The 21809-nt window shown below is 36.1% G+C and overlaps 1 long non-coding RNA gene across 2 annotated transcripts; it reads right to left on the reverse strand.

The window, feature by feature from the left end:
• Positions 1 to 15021: 15021 nt before the first annotated feature.
• Positions 15022 to 21580, reverse strand: LOC139454496 (uncharacterized). 2 transcript variants are annotated; one of them, XR_011652457.1, is made up of 3 exons: positions 20389 to 21580; positions 16612 to 16753; positions 15022 to 15698 (listed from the first exon to the last, which is right to left on the reverse strand). It is a non-coding gene; the product is annotated as an uncharacterized lncRNA (long non-coding RNA). The 2 variants fall into 2 exon arrangements; XR_011652458.1 differs by having other exon boundaries at positions 16612 to 16756.
• Positions 21581 to 21809: the final 229 nt, after the last annotated feature.

Raw genomic sequence — 21809 nt, forward strand, 5'->3', positions numbered from 1 at the left:
CAACCAATTTGGAGGCAATGGCCTAAACTGTAGAGAAAGTGGCCACAATTTGGGGAAAAAATGACCCCATATTGTCTAGGGCTATTTACACTATAACCCTGATACCTCATAGACAGAAGACGTGTTGAATCAACACCGCCTATCGACCATGTAGTCCATGATCAGTTAATTACTCGAACCTGAAAATGCGACAGCAATCGTTTGCTTTATTGATATATTTTATTTCTCCAATCTCAATGGGGGTCTTTTTCAATTTGAATGTACTTGTTTGTTTCTAATAAAATTATATATTTTCAGAGGCTAAGCGTTGGCACTTTTCAGGATGAACAGACGTGTGTAGCTTGAACTAACCGTTATGCAATGTGATGCCTACCGGGGCACTTGGCCAATGAGCTATTGCGAGAACCTTTCAACAAATTCATGTCAGGGGCCACACTATCCCCCTTATTATATCGCATGAAGGATGACAAATCTAGATAGTGACCAGCAGGTGACGCGTTTACCCAGCAGGTCAGTTTCATCTGACACTTTCAGCGAGGACCACATGCGTTTTAGCTGATCACTACACTATTATTTGAAGATGGAATACGAGTAAGTTAATTCAACTTTAGATTTTGTTATTATAAACATATTTTATGCGGAAAATCAAATGGATTAGGCACAAGTGACACACTTACGAGGCCTTCTCAAACATGCATTTCATTATATTGTAATATTTGAATAATAATAGTGCATAATAAATGTACAGTGCATAGGAATTATATACAAGTAATAAGAAAATACAACAAACACACACACACACACACACACACACACACACACACACACACACACACACACACACACAGATGGATGGATAGATAGATAGATAGATAGATAGATAGATAGATAGATAGATAGATTTGTATGCAATTGTATAAGATATTTAATATAATTCCACCATAGTTAAACTAATAGACATTTAAATCTAAGTGAATTCAAATGGGGGGCGGGATATATAAACTATAACTAAGCTGTGATAATTACGTGGAATGATATTGTTTTACATCAAAATCAAATTTATAACGAATATAAAAACAAATAGATAAAAATAAAATAAAATATACATGTATAATATAACTAAGAATTTTTTGTAGATTTTCAACTACAATGATGAAATGTAACGAATTAAACTTTTTATCTGATCATAGTAAACACCATTTCCTAATGCTGGCAATGATAAACATCAATTTGATGAATATACACCGTATAATCGTACCTGCATCGCTGATCATACGGATGAAAAACATTCAAATCAAATATGAAAAATATTTTTTGCAGGTTCGAATATACCCAGGAGTTTGAGAACAACGAAAGTGTCGCGCTTGCCAAAGCCAGCTTTTGTAATGTTACAGGATACAGCTTCAAGAAAACAACAACTAAGAAGCACTTCAACAAAAACTGTGAGTAGAGAAGTATTTATTATGTGAGTATCAGTTAGTTTCGCGATTACAACACAGTTGGTATCTGAATAATAATAATGTAAAGAAGGCATTTAGCGCTTTTACATGTTCTAGGCATATGTTCGTCTCATGTTCACAGGTATAATGAACATACGATCTTATAACTTTCGTTAAAATAATTCCTTTCTCATTGCCCATACAGATATCCCGACGGCGACAGATAAACCGCGGATTCTGCTGAATGGCAGGAATCAAAGTCTGAAGCCAAAAGATGATACCCTGTATATCATTGTATCATCGCAGACGTGGGATTGTAAATACGGAAAAGGGCGCAAAGAAAAGAATAAGGTAATAACCGTATCTCTGTAAATCAATACTTTCGACTAATACAAACTACATAAAATGAATAATATATATATACACACACACACACATTTAAAAGTATACAACATGATAACGCTCCTTAGACAACAAAGGAATAAAATATATTTGAGAGTTAAAAGACGGAAATATTTCAATGAAGTCGCTTTGTTTGAATGTTATGCAACCGCTGTTGTGTTACATTAGGAGATGGGTGTAAAATTACTATTTGGTTACAACGTATTATCACAATATTATGACAGAACAATGGAGTGAGGTGAGGTGTTTAATTGTTGAACAGACGTAGGTGATAATGTAATAAGTACTTTCTCGTGGCCTAAAACATATATTCTATTGACATAATTGTTTTGCTGTCAATTATATGACAAGGTATAAGGGACGTACAGTTATAGGAACGTTTGTGCAACTCATGAGACAGGGAATATAGGTACTACTTGTTGAACTTAGTGTCACATCTTTAATGACGAAAAGATTATTTTAAACAAAATAACAAGGTATAAGGGACGTACAGTTATAGGAACGTTTGTGCAACTCATGAGACAGGGAATATAGGTACTACTTGTTGAACTTAGTGTCACATCTTTAATGACGAAAAGATTATTTTAAACAAAATACCGTGAATACTAATTATTTTACCAGTATTGTTGGATATTTTCCCCTCAAGATACTTTAAAGTCATACTCAACACATACGTTTTCGTTCAATCTGTAAGATCCGTAATCTTCACTTTCAGTAACTTGATAATGGACGCTTTCTGTATGTATTTTAGCGTTTAATGAGGATACTGAAATTTGGGTGGTAACTTTAGAAATATTGGAGTCTATCGTTGTAATCAGACATACGTTCACAGCTTCTGTGTTCTGTAAGTACAATTAGTCACACAGCAACAACACATAACACAACACTTTATTTAATACCCGGCGTGATATAGGAACCCATACCTGCAACCTCTTGATTTGTAGTCCGGCACGCTACCACATGTGGTACGGAGATCAAATGTCAACTTTTATGTTAGCTTATCTCTTTATCTCACCATTGTCTTAGCTTGATTTATTTGAACATTATTTTGTTTATATTGGACCAAGTTCGTTGTAAATTCTGATGGTATATGTGTTATGTAAGTGCCTGTGAATCTAATTGGCACATCTGATTTCAATACATATCATACATATTTTCCATATTTGACTTATTGCCAAATGATATGTACTTTATTTAAACAAGTTTAGATTATTTGGATAAACACAATTATGTGGACTTTTACGTAAACAAGTTTACATTATAAACATACTTAAATAAGAAACATGCTTACATTTTGGAGATGCTGTGTTCAGGTGGTGTTTAGGCTGTGAGACGATAGCGGGTTCTGTGTGTTTAGACCCCAGACTAAATGTTATCCCGTTCAGGATTTAAACACGATCCTAAACATGTTTAGATCTTAATATGGCTTGAATGTATTTACGTCCTAAACACAAATTTGTAGTGTATAACGGATGGTTATGTTTCTGTTACAATATATTATTCCAGGAAGAACCACCAGCTGAACACCAGTATGCCAGGAAAAGAACCATGGAGCGACTGTTCACGACACCAAAACTGGACTGTGGCGCAAAACTGCATGTCAGAGAGATGCTGTGTTTTCCATATGCAAAGGTGACACTGCAAATCCACATGTAGGATTGTAAAGTATAACAAAGTCGGTTCATGAATATTTCAGGAGCATACATTTGTCAACTTGGTCCTAAAAACATATTTGCATCCGAACCTTGATACACAATCGTATGGCAGTTATAGGCATATGTTATTAATTAGAGAATGATAAAATCATGAGCGACTTATGATATGACAGAATCGTCTATATGTTATATATATATTTGGAGAAAATTACAACAGGGGATTCGGATGAAATGAAAGCAGTTGGTGTTTTTTGTACTGTACACTTTCCAGCTGATACAGTAAACAGCACTATGCTTATCATAACATTAAATAAAAACTATAAAAAAAATCTCAATTGATTTAAGAAAATTCTACTAATTGCAGAGTCAATTGTACGATTCGAACTATATCATAAGCATATGCATAAGAATCACTATCAAATAGACTAAATCATGAAATGAGGTGTTCGCGAATGAGCGCAACGCCCTACCTGTGGCATCGTCACAAACATATGCAAAGGCAAGTCAATTGTTCACATGGAAAATCACGGGAACAAATGGCACAAGTCAAAATCGTGAATCGTATTAGACTATCACTTCCAACATATATCATCATTTTTTAATGTCTTTATTATATACAGGCCGAAAAAGGTGACAGACGGAAAAGACGGAAATACGCAGCTGATTTACATAAAGCATTGGGCGAGGGAAGACTGACCGAACATCAGTTTGAACGGCGCTTTATTGTTTCATTTCCGAGACCTGAAGACCATTTAGAACACCCCACTGGCGAGGTATAGTAAAATGTCATTTTATGTTATTCACCCATAAGAGAAACTCAGGCATCACTGACAGGATACGAACGTTAAGTATCGAAAAGTTACTGTATCGTTGTCAGGCAATGTCTTTTTCTAATCTAAAAATACTATTACGCATATTTATGTTTTGTTTGGATAATAATGTTTGTCCTGAGGTTTGGCGGCACATTTTTTTTTATCCAATAACAAAATCAGATACGGATCCACGTGATCCGTTAGGTTAACGTAAAATTTCTTTATTATCAATACCTTGAAAAATTTACGCTGATATTTTAACTACACGCTTTTCTAAATGGCTAGAATCAAATCATTTATTAGCAGAGGAACAAAACGGCTTTCGGCGTAAGAGAAGTACAACGGATCATATTTATACCATATATTCTATTATCAAAAACAGGAAATCCGTGAATCGCTCAACCTGTGTGTGTTATATCGATGCAATGAAAGCTTCCAATCGAGTGAATCGCGATTATGTTTGGTACAAGCTATTCTAATTGGGAGTAAACTGGAAGTTCTTTTGGGCGGTTAAATCATCATATGAAATTAATCGCTCGCAGGTATTTGTAAAATGGTAAAATGACAGACAGTTTCGCTGTACTTAGTGGTGTAAAACAGGGCTGCGTTTTGTGACCTACACAATTTTCGGTTTTCATTAATGACTACTTTGGATACTCGTATTTGTAAACACTGTAATACAAATAGTATTGAAGACGAGAAACACTTTTTGATAAATTGAAATCTCTACTTGGACCTAAGAACTTGTGTTTGGAACCGTGCCTCGTCTTTGAATCAAAATTTCAGATCTTGGTCACCTACAGACCAAATGAAAATTAATATCTGATGCAGAGCGAGGATTTGTCAACCCATGTAGTCGCACTGATTAACAATATGTTTAAGCGTAGACGCTAAAATAAATAATGTTTACTTTTGCTTTTTGCGTAGCTCGGACTCCCTGCATTTACTCTCATCCTTTAACACAGGGTATTTGTATTATTTTAGCACTGTAAGTGGTTTTATTATTATTATTGACCGTTTAGCGGTAACTGGTGTCTAATATGCCCTAGCTGGCCTGGCCTCGTATAACATTGTGATCTGTTGATGATGTGTTAATGGTGGTTTTAAAATGCGTACACGCTTGACACCTGAATATAATATTTTTCTCTCGTAACAGTACATGTCAATCTCCTCATGTTAATCCCTCTCAAGTATTATAATTGTTGTTACGTTCATTAGTCTGTCTTGCTTGACAACGGTATAAGAATCTATACCGGAACGTCGTTATTACAGTATTATAAAGAGGTTGTTATCCATAGAACATTTTTGTCTACTTTTTCACCCGTCAACTTCTACGAAATGCCTATCAAACATGAAAAATTTCTGTTGCGATGAGCGATCGATGTACATTTAAGATTGTTAATGTCCTTAAAAGTAACTTACATTTATTGCAATGATTAATTTATATCAACGTTCAGCAGTCCGTAGTATTTATGTAGGTATGGGCCTGAAAACTATGGGCGGTTCCAGGTAGTGTGGGCCTCCCCCTACAACTCTTCATTCTTGGAGGTGAGGTTTCGATCGACGTTTATTATAGAAAATAATAATTTGCAGGAGAGCGGTGGCACAAACAGGGTTGACAACATTGTGATTAACAAAATACATGAAGTCGTGGAAACTGGTGAAAGGCGGCCCAGAGAAGTTGGAGCGAGGGTAGAGGAATTCATGAAGGAGTTTATGCCATCAGAACCAAATTCAACGAATCGGCAGTTCAGTCCAACCAAGAAGGATTTATACAACCACATTCACACAGCTGTACGAAACAACAGGTGATGTCGTTAACTGCTGCGTATACATATAAGTAAATAACACTGCACAGGTTTCTAGACTGGTATATGATAGGTTGACTGACGATTTACCCAATGTGTTTTCAATTCAAAGAGAAATTGTTTTCAAATATTTGATTTTAACAGTACATTTGAGACAGTTGTAGAAAATGACCAACAGGAGTACCATTTGTTCATCTCACTGTAGTGTTTTATAATGAAACCTAATTTTTCCAATTCTACGATATAAATGATCGCATAAACTCTACTCTACTAAATGGATGACGATTCAACAAACATGCACGTTTTTATTTCAAATTCGCTCAACAAATGTTTCTATTTAAAATCATACTGAATTTCAGAAATTCCGAAGAGGAACAAGGAGTCATCTCAGACTTACTGGAAAAACTGAAAAGAGATGAGACAGACTCACGTTTAGACAGCTGCTGGTTTCGACCAAGAAAGTAAGGAAATACTAATATTCGTTTGAAAATAATGAATACAATGTAAGGTAAAAAAACTTAATTCATAAGCAGTTAATATATACCCCTAAGCCCAGAAAACATAATTGTGAAGCTATTGTGTCTATTCGCTTCTACTCCATAATAATCTATAAAATTGGTGCTGCAAAAAAGCCTTTGGATGTGACAAGTTTGCGCTGAACCCGTTTGTATACACACAAATGAGTGTGCTGTTCTGCATTTTAAATAAATAAGAATTAAAACTGTGTATATTACATAGAACTTATGATGTCAGCGATAAATAATATTCACCACACACTCGTGTATTCATTCATATGGTGCAATTGTGGTGAGGCGAGGTGATTATTGCACTTATATAGCGACGTGCATGCACGTGTGTGTGGCAGCTTGTACTCGTCTGGACTGATGCTGATTTATGGTGCTAGCTCACAAGGAATTTTGAGCAAAAGAATTGTGTTTAGTGATAAAACTGTCAGCATCTTATCAGCAGTCACGAGCTCATGGTCATCAGACATGCCGATGTCCACTCCCCATGGTACAAGTCTCTTACTATAAACAAACAGCCGCAAGGTGCTGATTAGCCCTGCTCCACGTCTGTACTGAATGATACATCCGTGGATGTGTAGTCATTTTATCTTTATAACAATGCAGACAAGCTAACAGTACACCGATCTTTTATTGGGACAACGTGTTCTTTTTAAGAATTATTCTCCATGAATGGAATAAGCGTTATGAGTGAGTGAGTGAGTTTGGTTTAACGCCTCTTTTAACAGTATTCCAGTTATATCGAGGCTTGTCAGCTTAATGTGGGAGGAAATCGCGAAGTGATGCAGGTCTCAGACGTTTACCACTTCGGTGAAACCCTTAAGCACGGGTATGGTGCTGACGAGCCTAGAAACATAATCGGACAACCGGGATTCGAACCCACAATCATAGGTTTCTGGCGTGTCCAAGGGATGTAACTCTGCACAGCGAACCGCGACGCCTTAGCGACTGGGCCATTCGCACCCCCCAATAAACTGAAGACATTCAAAGCATTTTAAGTGATGTTACATGTGACCCATATATGCTAACGTTGATAGATGCACCTTTCACTTGAATATATTTAAAAAGATTTAACAGTACACATCTTGATTCATACATTCGTTTTTACTTGTAATGCCAAGCATCTAGATTCACTTTCAGCAAAATCATCTTGATAATGAGCTATTGAGAATAATATCATCTTCCTGCTACTATAACCCGGACCAATTATTTCATATACTGACTGACTTGCAATGAAAAAGGACCTGATTCATCTCTGGCTACAATGCAAGGAGTACTTCTACACAAATGAAGAATTTTAGTACATTTTTAGAACTATTATAGCATATATAGCATATATCTTTCTTAACTGTGTTTGGTACAGCGAAGTTTGTTTGTATATCTAAAAATTTGTTGTTTCAACCTGTAAAAATCTAGACCAGACAATCAAGTGACTGACATCATGAGCATTGATTCACTCAATTGGGATACAATGACATGCATCAATGTTCCAATGTGCCTTAATAAAACCAATACCATGCAGCCTTTGTTAAATTGATATATGTAAAGATATTTGTGTATAAAGATATCTTGCCATTTCAGCGACACCTCAGGTGACACCTTCTTACTTGTCATGTCAACACACTGGCAAAGGACTATGCTTGAAAAGTTTGGCAGTGCTGTTTTACTGGATGCGACATACAACACTAACAAGTACAACCTACCTCTGTATCAACTGGCAGTACGGACAGATTCAGTGTATGTTCCAGTAGGTTTCATCATAACAGAAGACCAGACCACTGATAGTGTACAGGAGGGCATGGAGAAGTTTGCTTCCTTACATAAGGAGTGGAAGCCAGACATATTTATAATTGATGATGACCAGAGGGAAAAAAATGTCATCCAAAAGATTTTTCCAGGTAGCTATTGTGTCAAATTGTCCACCTACATCATCACTCATGCATGCACACGCACACACTACCTATTTGAAATTTTGCAGCTTTTACATTTCTTTAATCATGGCTTTTACTGGTAGCACTGACACTATTTCTTATACCAGATTTCAACCACGTATGAAATACTAGCAAATGCTTATTGTTAAAGAATGTATTCACTTATGTAAGTTATTGTGATAAAGTACATGTTGTTGTTGCAGCATTTACAAATGGAACAAAGATGACAAAGTAGACAAAATTTATAGATAAGAACTTCTTAGTTATGCTTTAATAGCTTTACAATAAAAAAGTTGTTATTCATAAAATTTGGTCTAATTTGTCATCTGTCAACTTCTCAGATATGCCCTTCAAACAAAAGAGGATCAAATTTCATGATAGAGAAATAACTTTAGAAAGTACACACGATGAAGATTTCTGTTTGCAGAAAGCAGTTTTTACATCTGCCATTTCCATGTAAAGCAAGCCTGGAAAAGATGGCTGCAGAGGATACCATCAAGGACAGATCGGGAAGCAATATTGTCAGAGTATGTTCCTGTGCTACTTTCTGTGTAATGAGTCAACAGAACTTTAGAAGTATTAACAATAGTTTGAAAACACACTATCATAACAATACAACATATACCCTGAATGTTTCATTACTACTGAGATGAATTTATGTTACAAACAGAAAAAACAAGCATATTTTTTTATTTAAATGTTTTTATTTTCACAAACATATGAAAAAATAATGGTAAACAAGCGTTAATACTGCTCCATGACGCATAATACAAGAAGCAATTATGATATCACATAAGGTTCAATGTAATAAATTAATTATACCTGCCAAGCTAGACGTGTACATATGATAAATATATGTACAGTTGATTCATTTACTAGTACTTCATTGAAAATCTGTCAGTTTTTAATATGATGTTTTAAATAGAATATAATATTTGGGTTTAATATTCCTTACTCAAATTCAAATTATTATATAGCACTGTTTGGGAAAATACATTTCATTTGGAAGATTAAAGTCATTTGTAAACATGAAAAAGAAACGTAAAGAATCTTCGGTATGATATCAACAGAAATTAATTTCAGTATCCAAAATATGTCTATTATACTTATATATGTTAAGATCGCTGCAGCCAAGACTGAGGCGACTATAAATAATTTCACAAAATGTCCATAATTTAAATCACAGTGTATCCCATTATCTCCTCTGTGTTGCAAGTTCTTTAATGTTATAAATTACATTATATTATGATATTTCGAACTTCTTAAACAGTATATATTATTTGTCTTTAGGTACAACTTCCTGTTTCCTTTCAAATATATTGAAATTACTTACTTTCTAAAATGTTTGCAAATTTACTTACATGAATATTCAATTGAGAATTTCAGTATGTTTTCATGCCTGTTATTCAGTTTGTCCGACATTATGTCCTGCCTGGATCAGTCAGACTATGGGACTAAAGTACAGGAACTGAGAACTCAGTGGGGGCACTACATGAATTTCATCAACTATATGGACCACTTCTGGCTGTGCTCACCTAAGGTATATATGTAAGGTGAATGCACTATAAGAAACGTGGGTAAAATGATACAAAGTGTATGCAATTTGTTATGTGAAGAAAGTCCCACAACTTGTTGGCCACAGAATTTCCATGAAGTGAAATGCATATATGATTTTAATCCAGAATACTCCTGGTCTTTATTTTCATGATGCATATTTGATGCATCATATTTAAATCAGTTCCTAGAAAACATCTGAGAGACTGTGCCAGGATTCTTAATTTTGTTCTGATAATCAAATGTTAAAGTCAATGTTATTATTTGTTTTATTAACATCTTGTACAATAAAAGTTGAATTCTTTTGTACACAAATAGATAAAATAAATATAAACTGTGAATGTGTGTGATATTTAACGCTAATATTACAATTCCAGCCATGGGCTATGGCCTTCAGACCTTTCAACCAGCATGTGGGACTGACAACTACTAATGGAGTGGAGAGGCTCCATTCTCTGTTTAAGAGTGAGCAGAAACATACTGCAGACATGAGCATAACAGGGCTGATTCAACTTTTAATGAAACACCACAAGAGCAGACAACAGAGGTAATCTAGATCTACTACTTAAGTTAATTTGATAACAGATAACAGTAGGTTTTAGATATCAGGTTTGTTCCCAGTATGCCTACATCCCAGTATGCCAACACTATTTGTTCGTTGTGGATTGATATATGCTGATGTAAGCATATTACTAACAATCTACAAGAAAGACCTACAGAAATTACTTGCTGGATTCGCTGTAACGTTTAGAAACTGAAGATAATTGTGGTTAAGTGTTAATACTTATTTTTTGAGGCAAAAAGAAATATTATGAATGTTTAGAAAATGTAAATGCATACAAGGATCTCGGTATCATAATTAATACAAAAATATTCCCATACGGATGAGAGTTATGCGGTTACGAATAGCCTATTATAGTGGAAAATCTGAATTTATCATTTATTTATCATTAAACCATTCACTCCAATGTATATAAGATATGGAGTTTACAGTAAATAGGAGGAAAACGTCTGGGTATCACAAGAAAATTGTCACATTTTGTTTATAACAGAAGTCTTTGTAGAATAACTTTACTTTACCAATATACATTAGAAGTGGCTAATGTTGATACAATATTGCTAGTAACCTCAAAATTTGGATGTTATCTACATCAGTTGATTGGATTAAATTGGTTACCAGACCACACCTTGAAGATCATGTTATTCAAAAAAGGAATTCTGATAGGGCAATTTCTGGTAAGGCAAGATTTCATAAAGTCATAGATAATAACACTACACTGGAAACATATTTACATACTTAAACAAAACATGTGTACATGGTATACATATAATTGCTATTGTTTAGAACATCTTGTCTTTATTTACAAATCGATTGTGGGAGATGGCGTAATACACCTTTAGTTGACCGGAAATGCACTTCTTGTATTAGCCAGGATATTGTTGATGGATCTAATTTTACATTAAAAACCAGCAAAATATTGTAAAAACTGTAATGGATGAATCAACATATTTTTTATGAGTCACACCATATTAATATTTGTTCTTTATCAATGTCTAGCCATGGGATAGTCCATTTTAATTAAGGTATTTCACACTCATCGATGCATATTACATCCTCATAGAAGTGCAAATTTGTTTTGATAAGAGTGCAAGCATATTGGGATATAGGCAAAATGACAACAACAAAGAACAACCCATATATTGTTACCTGAGGTAAGGCAGTGTGGATGGATGTGTATAAACTAAATATATTCAACAAAACATAAGCATGGGTAGTCCTGCACCATGACCGTGGAATATATTTATTTTATGAAAAAATAATAATCTAGAAATGCATACAAAAGCAAGTCTAGCCAGCTCAAGCTAGCTCTATTCCACAATCAGCATAGGGAATTTTTTTATTTTTAGAGTCAAGAAGGATATTGTGTAATATAAGATTTCAGAGACTAAATGTTAGTCTAAAGCATGGGCTACATGCACTTAAACTTAAATTATTAATAAATACAAAAACAAAAATATAGCTGCAAAGCAGCAATGGCGGGCTCCAAGCTATACTGTGCACAAACGTCCATGTTCGAATCCTCAAAGGGTTTCCTTGTACCAAATCCCTCAAATGTAGGCACCACTTGTAGGGTATCACCGCTACAAAATTGTCGTGTGCCGAGTGTCCAAGTCTGTTCTTACCCCATTTTTGACCTCGGACATGTTCGAATCCATTAAGGGTTTGCTTGAACCAATTCCGTAACAAAATAGTTAACGGAAATCGCCACAACGAAATTGGCGTGTTCCAGGGGTGTCCCAAATATTAATCAAATATAACAACCAAAGGTGTTACTTTTAGCATGCAACCAAGAACAAACAATAAGATGCATATGGCACACTAACTTCATGAAAACTTTCAATAGTTTCTGTGGAGAACCTTAAAAGATATGATCTTCAAAGTAAAGTTTCGGTGAAAAAAATGATCAAAATCAAAATCCAATAGGTCTGTCGATATAAAAGATATCCAAAATCGGCTAACAGAGTTTGATGTGCTATGTATGACCATATTCTGACCATTCTCAGAAAGTTTGAAAACATTTCATGCAATGGATTCAGAAGAGTATGCATTTAAAAACAGGTACCCAAAAGACACTGAAAACCTTGAATCCAATATGGCTGCCAAACCACGTGACCAATGACCAAAGTCAAAGAACATAAAATGTCAAGCATCCAAAGCAGCAGACACATCTAAAGTTTGAAAGTAATTGGACATGCGGTTGCAAAGCAATAGGGCTAAATATAGCTTTAAAAATTGTTTATTTTTCAGTTATCTGCCCTTGGTCTTTGGGCCTACGGCCTTGGAATTTGTGTGGTATCTGGTACATAAGTATCTGGATACACATACAAAATTTGAACGGAATCGAGACAGTGGTTATTATGCTAGCTCTGGTACAGAAATCGACGGAATAATAATAATATTAAATCGAACGATAGCACTGGGACTCTTCAGCTTTTCGGCTTGGTGACTCTTTAACAGGCTGTAACGTCTTTGTCAGTTGAGCTCCAGTCAAATGGATGAGCGTTCTGAGTTCGTCGAGGCCCGGGTTTATGTCGTATTGCTGAGATAAAGTGCTAAACCTGTTTCCGACCTCGTCCATGTTCGAATCCTGATATGGTTTGCCTGTACCAACGCCGTCAAATGTAATGAACCGCCTGTCAGACATCCCCACATGTGTCCCAGTGTGTTCTTAACCCATGTTTGACTTCGACCATGTTCGAATCCTCAAATGGTTTGCCTGTACCATCGCCGTCAAATGTATTGAACCGCTTGTCAGACATCCCCACATGTGTCCCAGTGTGTTCTTAACCCATGTTTGACTTCGACCATGTTCGAATCCTCAAATGGTTTGCCTGTACCATCGCCGTCAAATGTATTGAACCGCTTGTCAGACATCCCCACATGTGTCCCAGTGTGTTCTTAACCCATGTTTGACTTCGACCATGTTCGAATCCTCAAATGGTTTGCCTGTACCAACGCCGTCAAATGTAATGAACTGCTTGTGAGACATCACCACACGTGTCCCAGTGTGTTCTTAACCCATGTTTGACTTCGACCATGTTCGAATCCTCAAATGGTTTGCCTGTACCAACGCCGTCAAATGTAATGAACTGCTTGTGAGACATCACCACATATGTCCCAGTGTGTTCTTAACCCATGTTTGACATCGACCATGTTCGAATCCACATATGGTTTGCTTGTACCAACTCATGCTAAAGATAGTCACCGTTTGCAGGACATCACCGCTACGAAATTGGTATGTGCCAGAGTTAACCAGTGTGTTCTAAACCCATTTACCACCAAGACAATGTTCGAATCCCGATAATCGCCTCTTAAGACAAGCATGGGTTGCTGAAGACCAATTCTAACCCTCATCTTCAAGGGTAGTATACATACTGCAAAAGACACTTGACGGTCAAAGGGAAATAACCCTAGGTTTTCTGAGCGATGTATTCGGTATTTTGTCAATATTACCACCAGGTGGTGTTACTTTTAGCATGCAACCAAGAACAAAATATGACGTACATATGTCCGACTAACTTCATGTGAACTTTCAATGGTTTCTTTGGAGAACCTTACAAGATATGATCTTTGTATAAAGTAAATATTTGGTGAAAGAAATCATCAAAATCAAAATCCAGTAGCGCCGTCACCAAGAAAGATATCCAAAAACGGCTATGCCTATTTGTTGTGTTTTGTATGGAGACAATTCTCAGAAAGATTGAAAGCATTTCATGCAGTGGATTCAGAGGAGATAGTATTTGAAGACAGGTACCCAAAAAACCCTGTGAAAACCTTAAATCCAATATGGCTGCAACTAAAAAAGATATCCAAAAACGGCTATGCCTATTTGTTGTGTTCTGTATGGAGACAATTCTCAGAAAGTTTGAAAGCATTTCATGCAGTGGATTCAGAGGAGATAGTATTTGAAGACAGGTACCCCCAAAACCCTGTAAAAACTTTGAATCCAATATGGCTGCCAAACCACGTGATCAATGACCAAAGTCAAAGAACAAAAAATGTCAAGGAACAGAAGCAGCAGATACATGCAAGGTTTGAAAGTAAACGGACAAACGGTTGTGGAGCAGCAGGGCAATATATATTGTCAAAAATTACTTGTTTTTCAGTTATCTACCCTTGGCCTTTAGGCCTACGGCCTTGGGTTTTTGGCGGAATCTAGTACTCAACGGTTTCCACACACACACAAAATTTGAACAAAATCGGGCCAGTGGTTATTTTGCTAGCGCTGGTACAAAAATCGGCGGAATAATAAATAATAATAATAATAATAAATAATAAATCGAACGATTACAATAGGGCTTCCAGCCTTTCGGCTTGGAGCCCTAATTACTGCATGCACAAATGACACAATTAAGTTAAATCTAAAAACAGGTTAACTGCTAATTATCACATACACAGTCTTGAGAAATATTCTACAAATAAACAATTTCATTTCAGTTACTATGAAAAGAATGACAGAATGAAGATGACATTGAAGAGTTCTGTACCAGGGTTCTTGAATGGGAGAGGGTTGACATGCTTTGACCACTGCAGAAAGCGATTAAATGAGGTGACACAGATTCAGTCTATACATAAAGGCGAATCTGCTTACCAAGTGAACAATTACAATGTTGTTTTAAATAGGGAAAACAAAGATCTTTGTTCTTGCCAAGACTTTAGAAGATATTTCTTTCCATGTAAGCATATTCTGGCAACATTATATCACAATACACTACCTTGGGATGCCCTTCCCAAGCAATACAGAGACATCCAAATGTTCCATGTCAGCAAAGACTGTAGGAAATCACTGCCAACAGGTATAAATGTCAAATTTCCAAAAGTCTCTTCAGAAGATTCTCCATCAGCTGTTGACATGACTGGTGCAGAGCAAAGTGACACAACATTGAAGGCGCCTGCAAATGACACTGGCAATGCCCAAAGGAAACAAACGAGTGTGAGGTTGTTGTTGGAGTTGAGGGATCTACTGATGAGGTGCAGCAGCCAGGAAACAGTAACAGAGGCCAACAAGTCCCTAGAAAAGATAAAGCTAACTGTTCAAAATAGAAACTGTTTTAGGAAAAGGAGGAAACACAGGCAGATGCCAACAGCAGCTAAAAATTTCCTTAAGTCAAAAGTACAGAAAAAGTATTTGCTCAACAAGAAGAAACACATGATGCGTAAGTTTTGTATTAAATCTATTGACTCAATGATTAATACAATATCAATAAATTAACACACAAAAAAACTTTCATCAGGTGCATGAACAAGTGAAATTTCTAAATGTGCATTCAGGATTATAAGGAGGATATACATTTTGCAACACAAATGATTGATTTTTTAAAGAAGAAATAAAGTGAACAAATAACCATGTGTAATTGATCACAATTTCACTTGCAGAGAGGGCAAAATCGCTTTCAAATATTACCAGAAAAACAGAAAATAAGGTAACTATTGAAAAGGAAAAGCAGAACTAAAAAAAAGAGAAACATACATTTAGTCATATGTGCAATCATCTGTTTAAGCAATGCATGTTTCATACTGAATGGATGTTTTAACATTACATGTACTTTCAAATAATACGATAAATATGACGTGTGTGTGTGCACGTGCATGTGATTTGAGAAAAAACGTTCACACATCTTGAACTTAGGCGCAAGAACTGATATCTTCTTTTTATACACATGCTGGACTACATTCTGTGGCATTATAAATTAAAGTTTGCAATGAATAATGACAATCAAACAGGTGTGAATACTTAAATAAAATTGACCACTTCCAGGAGCATGGAGAGTCAGAAGATGACCTACCTGATATGGCAAGTTTTATGGTGAGTATAAAGAGAGAAGACAAAATATACTAAAAGTTTCTTCAAACAGTCTTGTATTATTAGTAGAATCCATGCACTGTGTACATTTTAGGTACATATTATCGAAACATTTACTTACATCTCTTTTTAATACTGACAAGTATCTATCAAGTCATAAATCTCTGTAATACCATGAAAGTAAAGATGAAACCTTCATTCTCTGATCCTAGGCAACTTCAACAGCAACATTTGAGGAAGGGAAGAAACTGGCTGTAATAGACCTGCTGGCAGAATCAGAGCAGAACACATCCACAGAGGTATGCTATGTGCACATATTTGGAATGTCTATAAAATTCTTTATAGAAGAAATTCTGTCACTGAAAATGTATTAATTGGAACCAAATGAAGAGTTTTGTTTGGGACTTTGTGAGGAAAAGTAGCATACTGAAAATTCCTGTTATGTTACCAATTGCAGGAGCAGGATGATGTTTCTGATGACTTGCCAGAGTTAAAATTTGTGGGGAGAAAGAGGAAAGAAACAGTTGTAAAGCAAACAACAGATGACCACACAACCAAAAACGTATGTGCCGTATCTGTACCATAATACCCTGCTTGTTTGTACAGTTGCTCTCATTAAGTTTCAATATTAACTTATTGTAAACATACTATTCCTGTATTACAGAATCAAGGGGAGGGGACACTTCAGATCAACAGGAGACAGAGTGAAACTGTAAGTCAATGAGCTACGAATACAACAGAATATGTACTGGTAGATATAATCAAATGTTGGACTGACTTTTGATGTTTTGAATACACACTTTGAATCCAGCTAGCTATATCATGGTGTCCTGTACACAACTTAATGTTGACCTCACAACCCAGTGATTGATTTGAGAAAAATGCAATCGCGGCGCGATGACACACAGTAACTGTACGTGACCACCGAATTCATTACGTTGCCATGGACGACCACATATGAATGTGGGCAACATTGAGTAGGTGGGAAATAACCCCCTAGTCCTCAGCAAGCCTGTCCCCAAAACCAAGTCTACTCTTCCACCAACGAGTTTGAAGTTTTAACATTACAGAAGTGACAGCTATCGTTCACTTGCGTTTCAGCTGCCGATACCTTTGGATTATGGGTCTGTATGGAGGTTTCACTCAAACACTAATGCTGTGATGGCTGTAGTAGATGGACATAAACTGACGGGAAGAAGCTTTGGAGCACTGAAACCAGGGCATGAAGTTACAGATGAGGTACGTTCATAATAACCAATTATTTTCAAATCTGATGAGGCACTAATTATTTGGCATATGATACATCTATTGATATCTTTTTTGTTTTGGTAATTCTGATGTTCATGTCACTGATACCAAGTTGCAGCTTCCCAGAAATTATTATGCTTAGTCTGTCATGACCCTTAAGACATGGCTTTCTTGGAAGAATATTAGTTTGGGCTTTACTGACAGGAAAAGCAATTACACCATTGCCATGATAACATAGCTGAACCAGTGTTCAATGCAACATTAACCATTCAATTACATCAAAATATCAGAAAGCATGAAAGCAAAAATGGTTGTTTCTTGTTTCAATGCTGCACTCTGTTTATAACAGTGGTCCGTAAATAATCACATCTGGAACAGACAATCCAGTAATAAATTATGTGAATGCAACACATGTATTATAGTTTGAATGCATTGCTTTCTAATTTTACAGGTACTCAATGCATACTGCGGGGCTAAATGTCGAGATCGAGATGATGTATACCTGATGGATTGCCTTGTTGCCACACACGTTATTCTTAATCATGGACAACCACCATTATTCAGGAATGTAAGGAATACAATCATTGTCAAAAGTTTGTAATGGTTCTAAAATCAGAGCAAATATGAGTACCGTATTTTCTTGAGTATAGTGCGCACCCATGTATAATGCGCACCCCCCTCTAGCGGGTTCAATATTTTGGAAAAAAAGAAATTTGAATATTATGCGCAGAAAAAATTTACACCGTACCCTTTCAGCGAAGTCCGGCAAACGAACGGGTGCTGAGAAACTTCGTCAGTACAAATTCGAAATTTGAGATAAAAAATCACCAGACATGTTTATTTACCGTTTAAATAGTATTTATTGTTCTGCTAGGCATTGTTTTATATCTAGGGATTAAGATTACCTTGTGTATTTTCTCGTAAACTAAGCCAGAAACAGCAATCAGCTGTACACACTTTTTCTTGGAATCGACCGGTGATTCGGTCAAGACACACCCAGTGATATAACTTTATAGGATTTTTATTTGTAAGTGTGTGGAGGGATTAAGATTACCTTGTGTATTTTCTCGTAAACTAAGCCAGAAACAGCAATCAGCTGTACACACTTTTTCTTGGAATCGACCGGTGATTCGGTCAAGACACACCCAGTGATATAACTTTATAGGATTTTTAATGCAAGGATCGGCAACAATTGTATCTGAAACTATTTTATTTATCAGGAATAATATATTCCATTATTTTCTTAATTATATGCAGCCTTTACTAAACATATTTAAAATAATAATAACCCTAAGCGAAGCAGCTGATCGCTATTCCCGGGTATTATTTTTTACATGGAACATGTCTGACCAGTCACCGTCAAGGCTCACGCGCACGTGAGCACGTGAGCGCGAGAATTTCATGTTGACATAGAATCGTCAAACAAAAACAAATATGACTTTTAACGAGTCAAAGTATGTCATTTATGATATATGTATCCATTCTCTGTCAACTAAAGTTCGTTTCAAGGCGTCAATAGCGGTATTCTGACCGTGGTTGCTGTTAACAACGGTGAGTTGTGCGATCTTCCGATCGCTTCACACACGATTTCGCCGAAATTAATAAAAACAATATTATAAGGAATTTTGAATAAAATTAATGAAGTAAGTTACAAACATAAGTCCAGAAATACAAAGAACACTTTTTATAGACAGACAGTGTAATTACATAATTATTTTGCGTACTTCAGTATGGATTTGTTGACATGGTATTTCCGGTGTTTCGTGCTCACGGTAATGTCTTTCCATGGGAGGAAAAAACATCCAAACTCATAATTCGTGTATAATGCGCACCCCCTTCTACACAGCTGTGTTTTTCCGAAAAAAAGTGCGCACTATACTCAAGAAAATACGGTATTACAATTCATGACAAATCCTTTCCTCTAACAACAGTGAAACATTCTACTCCCTCCAAGGGACATGTGAAGCAAGATTTAATGTAGAAGACTTATGTACATGTGACATATACGCCTGTTATATCTGTACATCTAACATTATCTACACCTGCGGGGGATTACAGTTGACTTGCTATTTAAAGAGTGTATAACTGACTTAGCAAAACTGACTTCAGAAAGAACACATCTTCCTGCTCATTCATCAATACATTGAATATATATATAAGTAAAAAAGATGGTCATAGCAAAGAATAATGTTTAAAAGACTGAATTTATTTCTTGAACAGGTGGATCTGCTTCTGAAAGAAATGATCCTTGCTCCATATGTCACAGGAAAGCACTGGCACATGTTTGTGGTGTTCCCACAAAGAAATGAGATTTTATACTTAAATCCTTTGGGTGAAGACACGTCTTATAAAAGTAAAGAAGCAATTTTGTCAGCTTGGAGGAGAATACTCCAAGTGAGAAGTGAAAAGGGCCTCCTAGACAAGGAAATATTAAAGAAACGATGGAGGCTAATAACAGCAAATCACCAATTGCAACAAGATTCCACAAGCTGTGGAATATTTGTGATGAAGGTAGGACACATACTTGACAGCTAATTACTGCTAAATGACCTTAGTAACAGATATTAACCTTTTTCAAGCTGTTCAATATAGAGAAATGGCAATGCATAATTTTTGTTAGTAATATTCAAACTGATAAACGCTAGTTTACCCTTAGTGATAACTTGAAATTTCAGTTTGTTGACTTCCTTCTTGATGGGAAGAACATGTCCACCCAATTTGACACAGATGAATTCAGGACACACATAGCATCATATTTGCTGCAAAACTCTGGTAGGTACAGATTCCTGAAACTAATCATGAGCAAACAGAAACATACCACTCTTTATAACCCAAAGGGTTAGAAATAACAGAATTCATAAAATTTGCATGTGCACAAGGGCAAATATTACTTCCCATGCACCAGAATATGGTTTACATCATTCGGACATCATTGTTTACTTCCTTACGAAATAAGGTTAGAATGACATTACACTAGAACTGACGGAAATGATGGAATACACATTAAATATCATATAATACTCTCTATAAATGTTAACTGGTTGATAGGCATTATCACTTAAGAATATAGAGTGAGTTAATGACACCACTGACATGGAGGTACACCATTGAAAAAATTAAGAAAAGTAATTAAATGCAATGAATATTTCTAAAGAAATTGGAACATGAGAATGTACTGTTTCAGATTTACCAGCAATGGCTGACATCTGTAGAGGCTGCTCAATGCATACACAAGTGGATACCACTGGCAAATGTGTCAAGTCAACACAAGGGACCAAACAGAGGGAACAAGATTGGGTAAGAATTCTTGACCAGTTACAACACAAAGTACTCAGGAAATTAGGGCTGGGACGGGTAACTCGGGTACTCGGGTACTCGGGTCGGCTGGGTACTGAGTAGGACCCGGGTACCCACGGGACTACCCGGACCCGAGTTTAGTCACATAATTATATATATATATCGTTTAATGGCAAAACTTATCTAGAACTCTATGGTTACACTATAAGTGACAAATAGTCACATTTCTTTCTGACTATATATGTAAACATACCTTCTGGCTTTATATGTTTGCATAAAGATAAAACTTCAGTCAACTTCAGTGTATGCATGACCAGATCAGTTTATACGTGTATCTAAATGCATGGTGACAGGTGTACGGTCAAACGTTTCCCAATCGGACATTTTGTACCAATCTCTTGAGGCCTACAGCGGGCAGCCGGGTAGGGTCGGATAATAGGGGGGTGGGTACCCGGGTAGTAAATTTGGACTCGTCCCAGCCCTACAGGAAATAATGATTAAATGAATCACATAAGTGAACATGTTTTAGCAAGCTTATAAAGTAGCACAACAAAAAATATAAGCATGAATAATGATATGTTTGACTGTAAGGAAAAAAACTAACTGAAATGAAATAACAAACAATAGAAATAACAATTTTGTATTGCACATGTTGCAGGTGCAGTGTGAGAGCTGCAGGTATTGGTATCACTTTGAATGCTCTGGCAGCAATGCATCATTTAGAACACTGCAAAAGGAAACCTTTGTGTGCAAAGTGTGCCAGGTAGATGAAGA

Source organism: Haliotis cracherodii, unplaced genomic scaffold (assembly GCF_022045235.1).
Source record: "Haliotis cracherodii isolate W230 unplaced genomic scaffold, xgHalCrac1.p SCAF_10, whole genome shotgun sequence".
Taxonomy (NCBI): domain Eukaryota; kingdom Metazoa; phylum Mollusca; class Gastropoda; order Lepetellida; family Haliotidae; genus Haliotis; species Haliotis cracherodii.